The sequence below is a fragment of the Myotis lucifugus genome, unplaced genomic scaffold (genome assembly GCF_000147115.1).
Source record: "Myotis lucifugus unplaced genomic scaffold, Myoluc2.0 scaffold_138, whole genome shotgun sequence".
Lineage (NCBI taxonomy): Eukaryota > Metazoa > Chordata > Mammalia > Chiroptera > Vespertilionidae > Myotis > Myotis lucifugus.
Window position 1 is genome coordinate 1549540 of NW_005871186.1, and position 13813 is coordinate 1563352.

The 13813-nt window shown below is 39.4% G+C and overlaps 1 protein-coding gene across 6 annotated transcripts in view; it reads left to right on the plus strand.

The window, feature by feature from the left end:
• STIM1 (stromal interaction molecule 1) overlaps positions 1-13813 on the plus strand; it is a 197801-nt gene that overhangs the window by 145844 nt on the left and 38144 nt on the right. The window lies entirely within an intron of this gene.

A 13813-nucleotide genomic window follows, 5' to 3' on the forward strand; every position in this document is an offset into this window, starting at 1 on the left:
AGAATTGGAAGCAATCTCTTCCCTACTGTTAGGGTAGGTGTTGATACTAAGCAGATTTAAACATTAAGTGACCTCCAGGGTCCCTGGTTTTGCAGATGAGGAACCTCAGGCCTAGATTTATAAAATTACTATTTGTTGTCATGCATTTAGCTAATAGTAGAGCCAGGACTTAGACCTGGTCCTCTGTTCTCTAGGCCAGTGCTTTTCCATACCATCTTGGTTGAAAGCACTGGCCTGGTGGTAGAGAAGACCAGTTTTGGTAGGAATTAGGTAGTTTCTATTTTTGCTTAAATTGTTACCCTAGAATTATTGAATTTTAGATCTGGAAGGGATCTTCTAAAATATAGATTGAAAGCATTAAATTTGAAGTAGACTTATATTCTAATCCTGGTACTAGGATGGGCAGGCTGATAGTTCTTATTAACTCTGTGTTTTTATCAGTTTAGAAGAAGCATAAATTAGTTATATGGACAGCTTCTTGGAAATCTTTAGAAGCTGAGTTCATGGTGGAGGCTTTTGTGTAATACCTCCTTAGAAACTCAGGCTGTCTACTGATGAGAAATCCATCAGTGAAATTATCTTTGGAATTATACTAGCACTGCCAGGAAAAATCTCCTATTACTACCGTGTAATTTTAATTTACTTATTTTTCTGTACTAACATGAGGACATGGCGCCTGGGTTTCAAGAGTGGGTTTCATAAGTAGGAACTTAGAATGAAAGATGGCAGGGAGAACATTCCTGACTCATACAGAAGTAGCTGGCAGGAAAAGAGATCAAGAAAGGGCAGAAACAGAGGGACTAAATAATAAGACTAGAAAACAGCCCAAGACAATTTTCTAGTAAGAAGTTTATTTATGGACTTAGCAACTATTTGAAACACTTCCAACTGTGTTCTATGACAGGAAGATAGAAGACAATGAAGTGAGTTTTCACGAGTTGGTCCCCATTACTGATGAGCAGAAAAAAACATTTCAGTTGTAAATAAAAATTACTTTTAGACCATAATAAAGAATTTAAAGCATTTAATTGAGCAAAGGAAGCTGCAGCCTGAGAAACACAGATTCAGGTAGCAACCTAGATTATGTTCCTTGGAGACAAAAATGAGTCTGTCTTTTATTGTGAAAGTTCCACCCCAGGTTCCCATTAGATCTATTTTATGCACATGAGGTATCCAAATTGTGCCGTTCTGATTGGACAGGGCAGGTCTCAGTCTTTTGGTAGAAAGAAGAAACCAGGGTTTACCTGCAGTTGTTGACTCAGATGGTGTAAACAAACGGGGCAAAGTGTGGGAAGCTAAGAGTTCATTTTGAGGTTCTTCCCCATACACAGAGTGCCTGAGAAGTTCCTGTCTGAAAATGGCCATTAGGGTCTTTATTATTTATAAAGTTTGGGCCCTCAATTGACTATGAGGAGCCCATTTCCTCAGATAAATTTCCTCTCAGGGTTCACATCAAATTAATCTTTTTTCTTAGGGTCCACACAATGCACAGTGTTGAAGTTCACAGCTAAGCTGAGAAGTGATATATACTAGGATGTACCGTTAGGATTTGCTAATCATGTGTCATGCCTGGTGGTTTGAAAAACTAAAAGTGAGAATCTTGTATACTATTTCTCACAACAATTTGCTTCATTATTTAGAGCAAGGCCCCCAATCTCTTTGGAATGATGATTTCCAGAGCTACAAAAAGCATGTAATATTCTGGCACTGGCTCAAACTGGCTGGTCTGAGTTTCACTAGATAATGTAGATAGCAGCAGTGTTGATTTATGTTCAGAACATTAGTGTCAGTACCATCGATGTGATTAGTGTTGTTAAGATTTCTGACTAATGTTAGGATAGGAGCCAGTCTTTTCTCTATGTTATTTAAATTTTAGCAGGAAAGCCTTGTGATCTCTACATTAGCCAACTCTGGACTTTTAATAATAAAAACAACAACTCAAAAATGACTCTAATGTTTATGTAGTGTTTAGTATGTGCTAGACACTGTTCTGAGTGCTTTACATATAGTAACTAATTTATTTCTCTCAAAAATCTTATGAAGTGTGAACACTGTGATTTAGTATATTTCCTCATCTTCATTTACAGATGAGTAAAATGAGACAGAGAGAGTGATTAAGTGAAATAATGTAATAAAGCCTGGCCAGGGTGGCTCAGTGATTGAGCATTGACCCATGAGCCAGGAGGTCACGGTTGGATTCCTGGTCAGGGCACATGCCCTGGGTTGTGGGCTCCATCCCCGGTAGGAAGCATGTAAGAAGCAGCCAACCAATGCTTCTTTCTCATCATTGATGTTTCTATCTCTCTCTCCCTCTCCCTTCCTCCCTCTGAAATAAATAAAAACATATTTTAAAAAAAGAAATAATGTAATGCAATTCTGTTACTAATTACTTAGAGTTAATGCTGACTCCATAAGTTAAGGGCCCAGGCTCCAACAAGACTGCCCTTACTTCAGATACCAACCAACCACAAGCTCTGGGTGTTTCCAGGCCACCTGTGCTCTGACCAACTAGCTATAAAATTAGGGGTTTTCCACTATCCCCTCATGTTTGATAATTTGCAAAATCAGCAATTTTCAACTGGTGTGCTGAAAGAATTTTTAAAACATGCAATAAGTGACTATTTAGTCAGGGGGACTGACCTATTTTCCCTTAGATTGTCAAATAAAAAAATGACAACAGCAAACACAACAATAGCTGTCTGGTGTGAATGAATCAAAATTATACCTTTTTTTGTGTGTGTATGAGACCGGCAAAACATATATTTTTTGGTGTGCCGCAGAATTTTAGTAGTTTATGTGTATGATGAGATGAAAAAGGTTGAAAATCGCTGTGCTAAAAGATTCACAGGACTCAGGAAAGTGCTATACATATGATTTAAGTTTTACTACAAAGGATAAAAATTAGGACCAGCTAAAAGAAGAGACCAATAAGGCAAGGTCTGCCAGGATCTTGAATGTGGAGTTTCTGTGTCCTCTCCCTGTAGAATCAGGACATATCATCCTTCTGGTCCATCAATCATTAATGTTATTGCTAACCAGAAAGCTCAACTGAGCCTCAGTGTGCAGAGTTTTTATTGGGGTCCTATTGCATAGGCATGGTTGATTGACTCATTGGCCACATGATGGAAATCAATCTCCAGCCCCATTTTTCTCCCTAAAGGTTGGGCTGATAACACCTGGCTCAACCACTGAGCTATACCAGCCAGGCATAGTCTACTTTTATTTTATTTTTTAAAAATATATTTTATTGATTTTTTACAGAGAGTAATAGAGAGTTAGAAACATCGATGAGAGAGAAACATTGATTTAGCTGTCTCCTGCACACTCCCCACTGGGGATGTGCCCGCAACCAAGGTATATGCCCTTGACTGGAATCGAACCTGGGACCCTTCAGTCTGTAAGCCAATGCTCTATCCACTGAGCCAAACCGGTTAGGGCGGCATAGTCTACTTTTAAAACATATTATTATACCTTGTCTCATAGTATAAGAACTTTACAAAAGTGTATTTCCATTTCTTCCCTCTGAAGTCAATTGTATGACTTGCCTCATTTGTTTACCGTCTCTCAAAGATTGCTGTCCATTGTAGGCTGATCTCCAATGTCTTGAAAACCATTGTTTTATATGTTTTGTTCTTTTTTTTTAGTTTCAGGAGGGGGATGGTAAATTCTATTCTTGTTACTTCATCTTGTCCTGAAGCAGAAGTCTTGGCTTAATCATCTTTTGCTTGGATGCTTTCATATTATTCTTCTTGGCCCAGTCTAGCTCTATTACAATCTATTCTATAACTGGTTCCAGAGACATCTTTCTAAAATAAATACCTGACTAGGTCTCTGCTTACATTTTTTCAGAGGCTTCCTATTTTCTTTTTCTTTTTAAATAATGAAACAAACATGCTAGGACACCAAATTTCTGGGTAGGAGAAATATTCTTAAATGGAACCTGCACAAATAAAGATATTGCTAAAGATGTTATAAGTATATTCCAGTGTAATCACAGTATAGTAATTATATATTATTTTGAGAAGATAAATATTGGCTTTCCTGTTGTTCAGGTAACACTTGAGTTTGTGTAGAATTTATAGTGAAGCTTAGATCACAATTGCTGTCTCATTTGGGATTCAACAAAATAAGCTACTGCAAGCTCAGTAGTTGTTGATAAAAGAAATTATTACAGAAAATGACATTGCTCTTTTTTTTCATGTTTATTCCTGAGATGTCAGAGCATTGAAATTAAATGTCCATTTGTAATCTCAAAATAAATTAACCTCAGTTGGGTTAAAAAAAAAAGATCAATATATACATATAAATAAAAATCTGGTGATCTTCTTTTATAACTTAAAAATTTCCTTATGTCATCCTGATACACCAAGGTTGCGGGTTTGATCCCTGGTCCAGGCATATACAGGAATCAACCAATGAATGAATAAATAAGTGGAACATCAAATCGATGTTTCTCTCTCTCCCCGCCCTCCCCCACTTTCTCTCTAAAAAAAAAACCAAAATATTTCTTTATATTGTAATATTGTGGTTCTCCATATTGGCCCCCAAATTTTCTGTTTCTCTCCTATGATTTGTGCAAACATGCTTGCATAAAAAAACAATTAACTGAATGACTTCTATATACTAGGCATTGTGCTAGATTAGTTTAGCATAAGAGACCCATCTTATTTCTGTGACTCACATTTTTTGTTTTTGTTTTTTTGTTGTTAATCCTCATCTGAGGATATTTTTTTCCATTGATTTTTAGAGAGAGTGGAAAGGAGGAGGAGAGACAGAGAGAGACACATTGATTGGTTGCTTCCTGCACTCCCCCTGACTGGGCCTGGGAATTGAGTCTGCAACTGAGGTATGTACCCTTGACTGGAATTGAATCCACGACTGTTCAGTTAGAGGGCTGATGCTCCAACCACTGCGCCAAACTGTCCAGGGCTCACTTACTTTCTTATTTTCTATTATTCTATCACATCTCTTTCTCTGTAACTGCACTGATTTATCAGCAGTTACTACAATATGTCATTTTCTTTCATTCCTTGATGCTTTCATATATACTGTTCCCCCTGCCCTTCCTCCTTTGTTGATCTGGTTAAATCCTACTTGACAATTAAGACTCAACTTAAATATCCCCTTCTTTAGGAAATCTTCCCTGGAAACCACAGTCTAGGTTAGGTGCCGCCTTCTGTGCTCCCATAGTCTCTTACTCTTATCTCATTGCAGCACTAACACATTAATTACAATGATCTGTTCCCCTACCTGTTTTCCTACCACACTGCTTGAGAGCATCACCTAATATGATTCTACTGGAGGCCAGGTGCATGAAATTTGTGCACTGGGTGGGGGTGGTGTCCCTCAGCCCGGCCTGCGCCCTCTCACAGTCCGAGACCCCTCGCTCCTTACCACCCGCCTGCTAGCTGCTCCTTACCGCTCAGCTTGCGGTTCCTTAGCGCTGCTGCTGTGCTTGCTAGCCGTGAGCCCGGCTTCTGGCTGAGCAGCGCTCCTGCATTGAGTGTCTGCCCCCTGGTGGTCAGTGCACATCATAACAACTGGTCGTTCCACTGTAATGGTCGCTTAGGCTTTTATTGTATAGCTACCCCAACACTTAGCACAGGGCCTGGTCCAGAGTAGGGATGTGGAAGACAAAAGTTTGTCCTTGGCTCTACCATTGTGCAACCTTATACAAATCGTTTGGCTTATTCAGTTCCAAAGCCTAGATTCTCTTACTACTCTGTAGCCATGTAGACCTGGTTTTTGCCAGGTAGCCTAGTGGACCCATCACATGAGGCCTAGGTCCAAGGGCCAGATTCTTTTTGCAATGATGATTCAGGGCTTGATATTGACATCATATTAGAAAATGAAGATCTCTGCCTCACTCTAGGTACAGATAACAAGCTGCTAGTAAGAGCCAGGAGACAAACCATTCAGAAAGACAAATCAAAGGTTTAGGTCACAAACTATCTTTAGGGAAGACCACTTTGGTAAGATTCTAAAGGTGTCTTGGAGTGCTCTGTATCCAGAGTAGCCAGATAAAAAGCTAGGTTTTAGATGGCTTTTTTTGACTCACTATGGTTGTTAGTCACTCACTCCTTTCTCCCACATCACCCCATATATCCTTCTGACCTAGCACCTATCATACTGTATTATACTCATTTATTTTCTTATATGTCTCCTTCTTTAGAAGGGAGCCTTTTATAATGAAGATCACGCAGATTGATTTCTGTATCCAGTAATTCACCCAGTACCTACTAGAATAGAAGCCAATGAAAGCTTGGTGAATAAATGAATATATGAGTGGTGAAAATAATAATATGTAGTTAATATTTATTTAGCTTTTATGTATGCTAGGAGCTTCCCATATCTTCACTATACTCTTATGATGTGAGAACTCTGATTCTCGCCATTTATAGGTGACAAAAAATAAGGCACAGAAAGGTTAAGTAACTTGCTCATGGTTTTTCATCTAGTAAGTGGCAGATACCAAATTCAAACCAAGGCACCTGATTCCAAAGCCCACATTATTATTATTATTTTTAAATCTTTACCTAAGAATACATTTTTATTGATGAGAGAGAGAGAGAGAGAGAGAGAGAGAGAAGAAAGAAAGAAAGAAAGAAAGAAAGAAAGAAAGAAAGAAAGAAAGAAAGAAAGAAAGAAAGAAAGAAAGAAAGAAAGAAAGGACCATTGATTGGATGTGGAAACACATCCCAACCAGGGAGCTAACCTGTAACCTAGGTATGTGTCCTGACCAAGAATCGAACTAGCAACCTTTTGGTGTATGGGAAGATGCTCCAACTAACCGAGCCACCTGGCCAGGGTCCAAAGCCCACATTCTTAATCCCTGTGTTATATGTGACTAACTGACCAGAAAGCTGACTGAGTGACCAACTAACAGCTGTGTGAAGGAGAGGCAAAGTAAACACTAGCAATCTTCCTGTCAGACAGTTCTTTTGGGCTTTGAAACCATAAAAGTAAGTAAGGGCTTCATCTGGAGACACCAGTGGTCCATTAGGCGAAAGAGATACTGATTCAAGAGCCCATTTCTTATTCCTTATTATTTCTCTGGCAAGATAAGGTATTGACCAAAGCAAGGATCTGTCCTGGCATATCCCTAGAAGTATGGATATAGCTCAAGTGCTAGGGAGTGATACTTACTGCTCTATCTGCTTGGAATGCCCTTCCTCCGAGTATTTACATGGCTCATACCTTTATTTAATTTTCTGCCCAAATGTTACCTCATCAGACAGGGCTTTCCTGATTAGAACTGATGTAGCATTGCTCTTAATCCTTTTATCCTGCTGTATTTTTCGTCACTGTATTTATCACTACCCAACACTTATTTGTTTATAAATGTTTAGTTTGTCTTTCTCCACCAGAATATAAGTACCAGGAATCTGTGACTTTGTTTTATATACTGTTATATTCCTAGCTCCTAGAGCAGTGCCTGGTAAGTAGTAGTAGGTGCTCAATCTATGTCTTCCCCCCAATGAATAAATGATTTTAGAGTTTGAGACCACCAGCTTTCAAGGACCTTCATCATTTGGCCTCAGTAATACCACTCTCTTGTTCTATATGTAACCCTTGGACTCCAGATAAACTCTGTGTTCTCTGAGCAGACCCCACACTTTATAATTCTGTGTCTTAGCTTATGTTCCTTATCTCTGATGGGCCTACATTTCTGTCCACCCAGATTCTGACCAGTTCTCAACATCTGTCTCTTTTTGAATGAATATGAATATGTATATGAAGAAATAATTACTACTGAATTTATATTAAATCCTAGGCATTTTCAGACATATGAATTCATTTATTTCAACAACTCTGGGAAACAGGTATTGTTAGATAGTAAGCTTCCTGGGGGTAGGGGTCTCTGCCTTGATCATTGCTCTGTTCCCAGTGCCTGGCACAAAGTAGTACAAAATAAATGTTTTGAATGACTAAATGAATATTTTATAAAAGGGGAATTGAGACTGGTTAAGTGATTTATCCCTGCTGGTCCATGGCAGATAGGATAGAAATCAGGGTCTTCTGGTTTAAAGTCTAGTACTTGTTCTAATATATTCTATAATAACAAACAGTATTCTAAAATGCCCAGAGATTTGTCAATCCTGAATAACTTATTTTTTTGTGGTTATCTAAGAATAAAACAGGAGGTTTTACTCATTTAATATAAACATCTTTCTCAAATGGGAAAGGCCCTTTCCTATCTATGCAACATAGGATGGAGGCCAGGCTATATCTTTACTATTTGAGAAGCTAACTAAAAATCAATTATTGGGGTTCCCTACTGATATATATGGGATAAATGCCTTTCCCCCCTATTTACTTCCATAAGAAGTCTGTCGGGAAGAGTGTTGCTGTTAGTTAGAAAATAAATACTGATGGAATGTATAATAAATGATCCAGGATCCACAAGTAGCCATTGTTTGCTCATTCATTCATTTATATATATTCTTTTGTTCATTCAGTAAACTTTACAGAGTACTTAGAATTATGTAGTCTTGTGTTAGATACTGAAAAATACATAAATGGAAAAGACAAGTTCCCTACCAAATTGCTTATAGTATAATGGAGAAGAGAGATATGTGACTAAATAATCATATAACATATATGAAAGAAAAGAACTATATATAAAGAAATGCTAAGTAAGCAGAGAAGGGAGAGGTAGTAGTTATTTTGCAGGTTTTATAATGGGGAGTTTTGAAATGGGCTCCAAAGACTTTCATTAAGTGAAGAGATAGAGCTGGGTTTTTAAGGATTAGTTGGTGCTTAGGAGGCCAAGAGGAGGGAAAAGAGCTTTTCTGGAAATAACAAAGACCTAGAAGTCTGAGAGCAATGTTCAAGGATGAATAAATAAATAAATAATATAAGATACTGATTCTAGATGAGGACTCCAAAGTTAAGAGCTACAGCAGAGGCAGCCTCTAGGACAAGACTGTGAGGTGCAGGTCATCTGTGTTGGGATCAGTTAGATTGCTAGTCCCATAGTTTCCGATGGCAGTATGCACACTTCAGCAGGGCTCACACAAGACAATCAGTTGGGGTGCCATAAGAAAATACTAGAGCTTGTATTTATATTGCAGTTATTTTTATCTCACACTTTAATTTTTATGTCTGTTTTAAACTATATCTAATGTCAGTACATGAATCTGATTCATAAAAAGATATTCATATATTGGCAGTGTGTGCTCAAAACCTTTTTGCAGGTAGATTATGTCATTAAAAAGGTTTGGAGGGAAAAAGGTTTGAGACTACAAATTTAGTCACCTTATTCAATCCTCTTATGAAGGACTGCTTATTGCTGAAAACTCTAGGGGTTAGCCTTCTTTGATTCTGTGTAGTGTTGCTATTTTTCCCCGAGATTTAGTCTTTGATCTCTCTAGGGGCCACATGGACAGGCTCAGGGGGATGAGAGACTGATCATAGACTACCTCTGGTTTGAATGTCCTACTAGGATTTGGATATATGATTCATTTGGAGCCTGTATCTGTACTAAGTTCTCCTTGCCTTTCACTGACAGCCACAGCCTCTCTGTACCTGCTGTTGCCTCCTTCCTCACTTTGGCCCAGAGAAACTTCTCATTTTCTCTTCTGGAATGAGAAAGCATTTTAACTTTTAGGTCCTTGAACTGTAGGGACAAAGGACTCTGATGATATCTCAACTTGACTGCTCAATGAGCTCTTCATGCTGGGACATGGGGTTGCTATCTGACAAGAATGCAGCCCATCCTGGCTTATTTTATTTAGACTGCAGTGACTCTGGTTGGACAACACCATGCTGTCACGCCCTTCCTAGGTAGGGCATCTGCCTAGGTAACAGAATGATATGTTGAACACAGAAAACAAAAACTAAAACCAACTGCCTTGAGGTTTGGCCTGGCATATTGAACCATTATCCTTTTCCCTACAGCTTAGCTCTATAGCGCTGAGTGTGTACAGAGTCGTTCCTCACTGGATTGCAGCGACCCCCTTATAAACCCTCTGCCTCACCTAATGTAGTGTTTAGAACAGTGGTTTTCAGTTGGGGGCAATTTTGTGCCCTAGGGAACATTTGGTAGAATTTGGAGAAATTTTTGATGGTCATGACTGGCAGCATGTCATTGGCATCTAGTGAGTAGATGCTAGGGATGTTGATAAACATCTTACAATGCACAGGCTACCACCCCACAATAAACAGGTATCCTGTCCAAAATGTCATTGGTGCAGAGACTGAGAAACCCTGGTCTGGAGTGACTCCTGCCTGTCTCCACTGCAGGGTAGGGTACAGATAGAGGAGTTCCTGCATGCCAAAGGTCTGTGCTCAGGCTTGTATCAAGGCGTCCTCCCAGTAGACAAAAGGCCTTTGTAGCACCACTGGCCTCAGGCCTTTATAGCAATAAAAAAGTGGACTTCTTTCCACTCCACATGCCCAGCAAAAAGGCCCCTTTGTCCTGGACGGGACTGAGCTTTCTTGGCAGCAGTGGCAGGAGTGTGTTTTTCTCTGTACTTTACAGGCTAGCACTTGTCTGCCTGCCTCATGTCTGTGTGTCACTCTACTATACCTTTATTACCTGATACTCCAAACCATAGTAAATGATCATATTTGTAATGTGTGTGGCTATATATTCATTTTCAGGAATAATGGCTAGTACACTCTACTTTCTGTAATGCTTCTTTAATCCCAGCTCTGTCATCCCTCCTTTTCCAAGCCCTAGGATTTGAACATATCTCTTGGAAATTAATTACTCTCTTCTCTACACAGTATTTTAGTCTGGGAATTAGAAATTTAACCAAGCAATGACTAGGCACTCTTCACTTAAACCTCTAGCATCTTGTCTTCTAGGATATAGCCTTAGGGCACTATACCTGCTTCATTTCGTCCCATGGCACCTTTCCCTTCTCACCTCCGGTTTCTCTGCAAATAGTCTAATCTATCTCCAAAGTCTGTTGGCTTCAGAACTTTCCTCCTGAGCTCCAGTAGCTTCTTGAGAACATCAAGAGATTGGAGCATTTATACATTCAAATTTGTTTCATTCAGGATATCTTTCTGAGGGTCTACTTTGGACCAGTGCTGGGTTCCATTGTAGGGGAAGTACGAGAATGAAGGGACAGGGCCCAGCCGTCCAACTTCTCTATCTTATGTGAGAGTGACAGAAACAACCTAAGATCTCAGGTGTGCCTACCAGAGGAATGCCTATTTTTTTTTACAAGCATTTCAGAAGTTAACCATCTACACGATTGGTATATTAGTCTAAGGAGATTGCTGTTTAGCCCATAGTCAGAACGTTTTTGGAAGTTCTCACTTAGGGTAGTTATTCTTTGAGTAAATTCTTATTAATGCCATTGTATATGAAGCTCTATTTTAGAGACAATGGGGGGAGCAAAAATGAATGGGACATGGTCTGTGCCTTAATGTTTTCTAATTATTAAAAGGAAATTAGACAGCATTCTAATGAAAGACAGTTTTTTATAGTGATAGGAATCTTAAGCAAGGAGGATGATAAAGCTCACCATCTCATTCTGCTACAAAACTTTTTAGGCTTCTTGCTGCTCCAGTAGTTTTCAGAATTTGTACATTGAGGAATGTACAAATTCCTTTTAAGGGAAATAATTTATCTCAGACCTAAAATGCTAGCTTAAATGATTTTTACTGTAATGTTACTTAAATGTGTATAAACATAAATGAGGTTTAAGTTGCTATATAAAATTTGTATGCAAATATAAACAAAAATAGATTTATATATTAAATAAAAACTAACTTCAAATCCAATAAAATAATACCATTTTACTGAAACTCAATTGCTCCCTGGCACTTTAAGTTCAGCATGCCTTTATTACTGGCTGCCATCTGATGACTCAGTCCTCCCATCATCTTTCTCTATTCACACTACTATGAAACTTTGATTTATGTTATACATCATGATGTCATTTGACCTTCACTTGGTTCAAACTTATTCCTTGTGCATTAAGTCCACTTCTATTCCTTTCTTTTAAGTTTGTTATCTATGTGTCTAAATAACACACACATATTAAAATTATTTTAAAAGGATTATTTTTTAAATCACAGCATTATACCCTGGCCAGGTGGCTCAGTTGGTTGGAGTATCGTCCCATACACCAAAAAGGTTGTGGTTCGATTCCCGGTTAATGTTTCTCTCACATTGATGTTTCTCTCTCTCTCTCTCTTTCTCTCCCTTCCTCTCTCTAAAAATCAATAAAAAACACACCAGTGGTTCTCAACCTTCTGGCCCTTTAAATACAGTTCCTCATGTTGTGACCCAACCATAAAATTATTTTCGTTGCTATTTCATAACTGTAATGTTGCTACTGTTATGAATCGTAATGTAAATATCTGATATGCAGGATGGTCTTAGGCAACCCCTGTGAAAGGGTCGTTCGACCACCAAAGGGGTCGTGACCCACAGGTTGAGAACCGCTGTCCTAGCCGGTTTGGTTTAGTGGATAGAGCGTTAGCCTGCGAACTGAAGGGTCCTGGATTCGACTCTGGTCAAGGGCACATGCCTGGGTTGCAGGCTCAATCCCCAGTAGGGGGCATGCAAGAGGCAGCCAATCAATGATTCTTTCTCATCATTGATGTTTCTATCCCTTTCCCTTCCTCTCTGAAACCAATAAAAAATATATTAAAAAAAAACAAAACAACACACACCATATCCTTGGGTAAGGATTTTTTTTAAATCACAACATTATAATATTGAGGAATGACTAGCTACCGTGGCCATGTAGGGTGATGATGTGATTCTCCATGTTGTTAGTGATCACTCAGTAATTATGTCATTTAGAATTGGCTCGTGTTGTGACAGAAAATCTTTTCAATCTGATATAAACAGAAGGGGAAATTTACTTGTTACACAAAATGTAAAAATCTGTCAATAGGACTAACAACTTATGAACTGACTCAGTGCTTACGTGACATCATTTGGATCCATCTCTCTTTATATAATATCATATAGTATAGGTAATTAAATGTAATTTATAGTATAATGAAGAAGAGAGATATGTGACTAAATAATCATATAACATACATGACATAACACCTGCCTTCACTTTTCCTGCTGCTAGTAATTACAGGGGTGGGAAAAAGTTGCAAATATACAAAACAGAGTTTATTCTTGTGTTATTATTAATGTTTTTCTCCATACGAACAACTGTAAACCTACTTTTGCCCACCCCTGTGTATATCTACACCAATAAAAGAGAAAAATGGTAATTGGCGTACGACCGCTACCCTTCCCATTGGCTAATCAGCGTATCCTTATGCAAATTAACTGTCAGCCAAGATGGCGGCCGGCAGCCAGGCAGCTGGAAGCGAACATGAGGCTTGCTTGCTCCAGGGACTACAGACTCCAACATTCCCTGCCTGACTTGCCGGCCTCTGAGCTGGCAGTTTGAAACATTCTAACAAATATAGCCGGCTGGGATCTCAGAGCTGAAGTTATACATTGTTTCGATTATAGAACGGCAAACAAACCAGCAGCGGAAGCCTCAGAGCTAGAGCCAGAGCTAAAGCTGGCCCAGAAGAAAAAAAAAAAGAAAGAAAGGAGCGGTTGGGAGCCTCAGTCAACAACCGCCAACCTGAAAGCAGCCCTCAGCCCCTCACCCAGACTGGCCAGGCACCCCAGTGGGGACCCCCACCCTGAAGGGTGTGTGACCAGCTGCAAACAGCCATCATCCCCTCATCCAGGCTGGCCAGGCACCCCAGTGGGGACCCCCACCCTGAAGGGTGTGTGACCAGCTGCAAACAGCCATCATCCCCTCATCCAGAGCGGGCCAGACACCCCAGTGGGGACCCCCACCCCCCCTTCTACTGTCACCAGCTGCAAACA